Source organism: Capsicum annuum, chromosome 1, assembly GCF_002878395.1.
Source record: "Capsicum annuum cultivar UCD-10X-F1 chromosome 1, UCD10Xv1.1, whole genome shotgun sequence".
Lineage (NCBI taxonomy): Eukaryota > Viridiplantae > Streptophyta > Magnoliopsida > Solanales > Solanaceae > Capsicum > Capsicum annuum.
The window spans coordinates 95,797,809-95,806,419 of NC_061111.1; the positions used below are offsets into that span (position 1 = coordinate 95,797,809).

Consider the following 8,611-nt stretch of genomic DNA (forward strand, 5'->3'; position numbering starts at 1 on the left):
CACATTTTTCTATCTAAGGTTATATCATCGGTAAGCTGCAATTATGTTATGTCCTATCTAATCACTTATCCCTAATACTTCTTCTATTTTCCTCTACCTCTTTTGAATCATGAAGCCATTCATTTCCAACCTCTCATACCTCTGCATTGGGGTATCTATGCATCTCCTCATCACATGGCTAAACCATCTCAACCTCACTTTCTGGATCTTGTCTTCCACCAAAGTCACTCCCACTTTATCTCGAATATCCTCATTTTAATCTTATATCTTCTAGTATACCCACATGTCCATCGTAGAATCCTCATCTCCACCATTCTTATTTTTTAATTGTGAAAGTTCTTGACTGGACTAAACTATACCACATACAACATAGCTGGTTTAAGCACCACTTAATAGAACTTTCATTTAATTTATGATGACACCATCTTATCATACAAAACTACAAATACGAGCTTTTATTTCATCCACTTTGCACCAATATGATGAGTGACAACCTCGGAAATCTCTTTATTTTCATGAATAATAGACCGAAGATACTAAAAACTATCTCACTTTTTAATGAATTATGTAACAAGCCTCACTTCCATATTAGCCTCATGTGTCATATCACTAAACTTGTACGTCAAGTACATTTTTTGCCCTTCTCAACTTGAAATCTTTAGACTCTAGGATTTGTTACCAAACCCCCTGCTTAGTGTTAAATCCATCGTGAATCTCATCAATTAAAATTGTGTCATCCACAAATGACATATTGACTACAAGAAAAATGGCTATTAACGAAGGGAAATTTGGTCCCTAAAAGCCTATTTCTGTTCCTTAAAAGTCAATAGCAACTAGAGACATCCGGTCACCGCCCGTCCTTATAGGATTCGCCGCTAAAAGTCAGTAGCGACGAGCTTTTTTAACTAGTCCATAAAGGTTTTCAGCGACCAGCACAAATCTAATCCCTAAAAATGTTTTGGTAACCAATTTTTTGGTCCTTAATTAAATATTACATGTATGTTCTTTTGGTCCCTATAGACCTTTAGCGATCATTATCTGCTCGTACTAAGAAATACATAATCCTTGGACTGTTTTATAGACCATAAATTATGGTCTCTAACTAAAAGTATAATTTTCTTTGTCCAGTTTCTTAAAATTATTATAAAATACAATACAGAGAACGAGATGCACATAAAAATATATAAAGAAAAGTTTTGGATATATTACAAACAAATGTATTTACACTTTAATTATCATCTAGTCATTATATAAATATCATATAACTGGTTACATAATCCTAAATCTAACATTCCTAGCTTATATTGTAAGGTCTCAGCAATGATGATAATCAGCTTCAGACGCCTAATCAATAATTATCCATCATTTAAAGGACCGTTCCCTGTAAAGAACAAAGTAAAGAGTCATTTCGATAGCTTGAAATTGAGCAAGAAAAGATTTGATCACAACAACAAGTGAGAGAAACAACTAGGCTCGCTTACCATGCGTTGTTGAGGTGTTGTTCCTCCCTCAACGAAAACAACTGGTGTATTAGCTGGCAACCCGTGATGTATAAGCTTTGAGGCTAGGAAAGGAAGAGTTGACAAGCCCATATAAAATACTATTGTATTAACTTAGAAACAGCTAATGTAAGGACTAGAACGAGGTCTACCTCAAGTTGTATGTATGGAAGAATTAGATTTCACTTCGACCTTATGTATTAACTTAAGAAAGGCATAACTAGCCCACTCTCACCTATAAAATATTTTACAACTGAAAGTGTAGGTGGAGTCTGTTCGTAAATCAAATCATTTAATACTTCGATCAGGTATCTGAGGACCTGCCAATGTTTATACACATTAAGCATAATTCAGGATAGAACTTTCTCTAATCAAAGTAGGAGATAAACTTACCATAGAGGTGTTCTTTAAGAGTTCCATTATGCATGAATACGTACACAGGGATACTCTTCCGGTCTTCCGGGCAAAATCCCAGAAATTGTACAAGGTTTCTGTGATGTATTCTTGAAAGCAGAGCAACCTGCGTCAAATATCACGTATTCATATACTAAAAGTCCAAGCAAACCACAATAATTTAATTCATTGAAAATGTACTCATTCTTCACAGAAGAAAAACCATCACTAGGAATGGAAATCGTAAATTTGACATATATAAACTGGAAAATGGTTGCTATAATTTGCCTCAAATCCAAATTTGCACAATGTAAAGGAAAAATTTGCAACATTCTAACAAATTAATCAAGTTTAGTCCATTGCCGGTCTAGAGGTTTTACAGCCTGTGACCTACGGACTATACATTTGATGAGTGTAAAAGAGCACCACTGAAAAAACATCCTCTCACGTTGAATGAATCTTTTATAATTATGCAGCTTTCACTAGATATAATTAGACGCTATGTTGTGCAAACTTAAAAAGAAATTATGTTAAGCCTCTAGAGCATAGTAAGAACATCCACCTATTTACCTCATTTGAGAACTCTCGCTTACCCTGAAAGGAATTATTTGTAAGAACTTTGACAGTAATTTCCTTTCCGTCCTTCAATTTCCCATAGTATACAACTCCAAATCCCCCTGATCCAACCATTTTCTCAAAGTCCTTGGTCATTTCTTCAAGTTCAACAATTGTAAAGCAGTGTGCTGCTTCTGTTGCAGGATCTCCCAAGGAAGAGACAAACCTTTGAGGAGGTAAATTCAGTTCAACGTGGCCTAAAATAAAAACTTGTGAGTCCCACTAATTTTTTTTAAAACATAATTAAAATGACAAAATTAAGTTTTGCAATAGACCTTTCTTTAAGAGAGGTTTTTTGTCCTTTTTGAAGTAGTATGCAAGAGACAATAGTAGCAAGAAGAAGAGCGAAAGCCCCAACTAATGATCCAATAATGATTTCCTACGGCTGAGACTGTTTTCCCCTTTGTGAAGATTAACGTTTCCAGTATAGCTGAGGAGAATGCAGAATATTTCAGCAGATTTAGTAAAGAAACAGAAAAGATAAAACAACTTTAAAAGGCAACGTGATTATCGTAAGGAACTTAAGCCACGTAATTTCGACATAGAAAATGTAAAGCAGTGAGTTGAGCCTAGTAGAGACTGAAAACACTTCGAATGCACTGTAAGAACCATTAAAGTGATTGAAATAAGAACCACAACCAAGCGCAGATGATTTAATATATGAGTATCTTCACAAGCCAACTTGTGATCAGATCATCTGCTTTCATAAAGAAAGGAGTATTGAGTCTCTACCATGAGCTCCCTACAGATATACCTTAGTAGCAGAAATGAAAAGGTTTCGGCATTCAAGTACAGCTTAATCACAAGTTAGTTGGGGTCGGTATGAATCCTCACTACCTATGTCACGTTACTTAGACCCGTCTCAATCCAATATTTAAGAATTTAATTTCTCTAGTACTAAAAACTCGAACTCAAAAGACAGTTTCTTTGACAGTACAATACATATGCATGACAAGATATAAGCCATAACGCTAGAAACAAAAGCACAGAAATGATACCCACTTCAGAATAAAGACGTGATTTACTTGAAGTTGCAATCCTGTGCTTATTATGGAGGTACTTTCCTTTTGTTGAAGAAAATCCATCTCTTCTCTACCCCATCGAAATACCTGATAATCCAACAAATGCTCCAAAGTTTCAACTTTAGACTTGTAAAAATTAACTATATATAAATGTATAAGCATAAACCAAACACCTAAGACGAAGACATACCAACGGAACACTGCCTTTTAGTCTCACAATATTTACCTCAGCTTCAGTAAAACTCAGAAGCAACTCATGAATTTCTGTGGTTGGGGCTCGAATCTGAAGCAATGATGATGACTAGGGTTGGGGTTTTGTTGGTGGTAGAGAGGAGGAAGGAAAGGGGTCGTGTAGTAGCCGATCGGCGGCATCCATAATAGAGAGAGTAAGAGAGATAAAGAGAAGGTACAGAGAGAGAGAAAGGTTGGCTAGATTATATTCATTCTGAACAGAATGTATAGTTATGGCTGGATTATACTCGTTCCTTACAGTTCACTACCATATGCATAGCTACCTTTTATGGTTCCCCATGTTCCATCCTGAAAATTAATATAACCAGATCAATCTTAAAAAAGAATCAACACTACTTAACCGCAGAACCAAAAACAAGACTTTGATACGTAGTTTCTTACAACAATACAATGAACAAACTTGTTAAATTTATCGTCATGTCTAAAAGCTTCAAAGGAAGAAACCCAAGGAGCAAAGAATCCATATCCAACTCCAAAAAGAACACTACCAGCTATGCTTAATCCCAACCAAATACTAAATAAAGCTGGCAAAGCGAACAATAAAGCAACTTTAAGTGGTGCATCAAACCTATTAGTCCTGTCCAACTGTCATGAAATCCATATTAGAAAATAGAGAATTCAACTTTGGACAACTTAAATGAATGTCCTAAAAGAAGACATTTACTTGACAAGGGTGTATACTATCCAGAAAACATGTGCTGGGAAGAGACATAAAATCACCCCAATGTTTCCTAAAATAAGTATTAGGCCAGCAATTGGACCTACCAGCACACCTGCAATCAGAAAATTATGGAATTGAGAACCATAAGTATTAATAGTAACACAGACCATGATCACAAAATCATTCAAAAAAAGAAAAAAAATGGCATCTCCCGCTATACACGAGGTCCGGGGAAGGGCCAGATCATAAGTGTCTATTGTACGCAGCCTTACACTGCATTTCTGTCAGAGTCTGTTTCCACAGGATCAAAAAATCATACAGTAGAAAAAAATCTTGAAAGGTAAAAAAAAGTTGGTACTAACTTTTGAGAGCACCCAAAATTAGAGCAGAGCAAAAGGCAAAAACAACATAAACGCCCTGGAATCAAGAATCCAGCAATTACCATTCTTTTAAGCTCTTCTTCTTCCCAATTAACCAGGATGTTGTTAACCTTTTCCATTGAGGCAGCCACAAATATATTCAAAATTTCTACCTTCTCTTGTTCCACAACTTGCTTACAAAACTCCAGAATTCTATTTTTCTCAGTTTCTCTACACAAAAGATTTGATGGAGCCCTAGACGCATGCAATGCCTCTTTCACTGCATTTAACTGCTCCATATCTATAGAAAGCGATAGAAATTAGCAAATCTTCAAATCAAAAAATGGCATCCAGTAGATATGAAGTGCAGATTCATGTTAATTTAACATAATTAAAATAGTTTATATCTCAATTAATGAAATAAGAACTACTATTACACCTAAAATCCCATTTCTGACTAATACATAGATCTCTGCAAACAAATTAAAATTAACTCCTGACAAACACTGACCTAATTAATAAATAAACTCAATTTTAAGAAATTAATTAAATCAAATAATCAAACTCACCTCGCAGATTTCTCTATAAAACTTTCCAATAATATCTTTTTCACGAGCAAAACCTTCAACTTTTGAGTGACATCAATGAGCGATTTAGGAATATAGGCAATGAGATTTAGGGATTATACTTCATCGGAGGGTAAGACAGAGAGTTGTCTATTTTGGCAGTGAAAGAGAGAGAATCGATCAGTAGGACCTTCTTCTAGAGAGAGAAACATTTTAGTGTTTATTCACTTATTATATAAAAATATATTTCATATCCCGCCCGTGACTCCCGCCTAAATTTTTCACATTTGCCGATCAGATAATTTTTTCCCACGGGCTTAATTGAATTTTTGTACATGTATAGAGACCACTAAATAATGTCATCCCTAAAAGGATATTTTTAGGGACCGTATTTACAAGTTATCCCTAAATTGTGGTCTCTAATAAACAGTTTTCTTGTAGTGATTGTATTATTTTTTATTGATTCACAATGTCACACAATAATAATCTGAAGAATAGACGTGCAATAATATAAAATAAAAGTGAGATACGAGATAAAGGACAAATAAAATTATTAAATAATAAATAATGGAAAAATGAAACAATAATAAGATTATAACCAATCACATTAAATAAATAGTTACATAAAATAATGTTTTTCTTTGTTTCGTGACAAGAAATTTAATAATGGGCATAATAAAATAAAGCCAAGACAAACATTGTTCTTAGGTAACAAAGAAAATACAATGCAATAACTAACATTCTAACAAGAATCCAAATAAATTGGAAAGTGAGATTTTCGGGCTCAAATTTGTATTAATCGGGCTTTAAAACGGTTTTTTTCTGCTTATCCACATTAATTTTTACTCGGATAAATAGCCTTCAAATTTACAGGTACTATCCACCAAATTATAGGGGCTTTTCGATAATTTCTTTTTTTTTAAAAGAAAAGGCTTAAATATGACTTGTGTCACCACCCGAATCGAGGCCTAGATGTAATGGGAAATCTGAAGCCCAACCAGGACCGGAAATCGCCCCCGTTACGCAATCCAACCACTAAATGCATACCTTGAGTAGGCTGAAGTCCGAATATATAACAAGATAGCGTGTACAACCATGTGGAGACTCTGTGATAAGTCTATAATCGAGACCAACTCAATCAAGTCCAACCACCAATAACCAACCAAACTAATGCAGAATCCATAAAACTAAATACCATGATAATAAGCCAATGTTTATTTATAACTAAAACACCCCATACCACACCCAAGTCCACAATTGTCCATACAAAGCCTCTAACCAACCAAAGAGTACCTAGTCAGGACAAGTGGAACCATTCCTCACCCTTAACCAAGTTAGAAAACAAGGATGTGTTCGAAGAACACACACCTCACGCACGAATTTTTGGAACAAAGAACAAACGAGGAGATTTGGACTTCCATGTCCACTTCCACATCCCAAATGGCTTTCTCGGGCTTTTAGCTCCACTATGGAACCTTTACCAAAGCCACATATTTTGTTCACAACCGGCGAACTTACCAATCCAACATTACCCTTTAAAGAATAAGGAATTAGAGATATACCACCCAAAGGAACCAATCACACCTTACCCCAACACAAATACATAGAATACCAAATAAATGGACTCATGCTAGAGAGTAAGTCCAATCCAACTTAGAATTTACCAAGACATATCACTACGAAAGCTAAAGTCTAACTATATACCACCACTTCCATGTTCAAGCCTATTCAAACAAAAAGGAGTTAACCTAGGCCACCGGGCTCTACTCCTTACCTCTATCCCAAAATACTACTCTGCTTCCATCCTATCCCAAAACAGGGCCTATACGTAATGGGTAATCCCAAGCCCAACCAGGATCGAAAACTGCCCCTGTTATCTAACCCAACCACCAAACACATACCTTGAGTCGACTGAAGTTCTAGCATATAATAAGATAATGTGTACAACCATGTAGAGACTCTGGGATAAGTCTATAACCGAGACCAACCAAATCAATTCCAACCACCCAATAACCAACTAAACCAATGCGGAAGCCATAAAACTAAATACCATGATAATAAGCTAATGTATATTTTTAACTAAAACAGCCCATACCATACCCAAGTCTACAGTTGTCCATACAAAGCCTCTAGACCAACCAAAGAGTACCTTGTCCGGACCATATCCAAAACCATTGTTTATGAAAGACAAGAATTATGTAAAGTAAACTGTGACATAAAACAGATGATTTTTGAACTATGGAAGCTCACCACTTCAATCCAACACCGACTGTACCCGAATCCAATCACTAAGCAAGAGGAGTAGAATGGTTGGTTCCTACATAGCATGGGTATACAGCCTCCAGTAGACGAGTTAGTAGGTAAACACTAGCATACACTCAGGTTAGGGATAAAATAATGCTATTCACAAAACCAAGTAAAATCATCCATATGCATACAACCATACATATATATATAAGTGACAAGAAAGGAAACTGGGTTTAACATGCCATTAAAACTATTTACCTGTGCCATGTAGCTTTGCCATTCTACCCCACCTATGGGCCATATAGGTTCAGGCCCCCTACTGAAAGGGTCTCAGTGCGTGTAGTTACTCGACCAGGAAATATCCTATGGGATGACTAATATATCCCTCCAATATAAAATGTGACACTCGCACGTGGTCATCAAGGCACCTTAATATCGAAAAATATGGGTTTCCGATTTTGGTCCCCTTGGGACCGCCACCTTCCACGATTTAGCTACACTTCTCGCCATCAATGCCCAATTAAAACCAAGTACAAACAATCCAATCACCATTTAACCAAGCCTATTGAATAAATCATTGGTATCGTCATACCATCATACTTGCAAGCATTTATCCATAGCCAAACCATTTAGGTTAAGGGAACTTTTAAGTGCCCTTTCCATTTATCATATTAACCTCTTGGGAGACTATCATGCTCTACACAAGCATAACCAATTAGGCTTAAGCCTTTGTAACCATTTAAACCAATTCCATTAATGCATTCACTTGAGATATTTCCATGTATCCCACAAGGTTTTCAAAACATGACCACCAAAACCTTTACCCTTTAAACTATTCTAAACCATTTTAGACCATGCCAAGCATTTAAAACATCTATATCATTTAAACTATTTAAACCATGCAAAATCATCCTAAACCATTTAGAATTCCGTTACCAAACCAAACCATGCAAGAGTTCTAATGAAAGTCCAATAATAGAGTAAAAATATTCTTTGA

General features: G+C 35.7%; 1 long non-coding RNA gene across 1 annotated transcript; it reads right to left on the bottom strand.

The window, feature by feature from the left end:
- Window positions 1-1,180: 1,180 nt before the first annotated feature.
- LOC107855658 lies at window positions 1,181-7,666 on the bottom strand. The gene is made up of 8 exons (XR_007052141.1): window positions 4,163-7,666; window positions 3,720-4,069; window positions 3,510-3,616; window positions 2,783-2,937; window positions 2,486-2,704; window positions 1,893-2,019; window positions 1,482-1,819; window positions 1,181-1,381 (listed from the first exon to the last, which is right to left on the bottom strand). It is a non-coding gene; the product is annotated as an uncharacterized LOC107855658 (long non-coding RNA).
- Window positions 7,667-8,611: the final 945 nt, after the last annotated feature.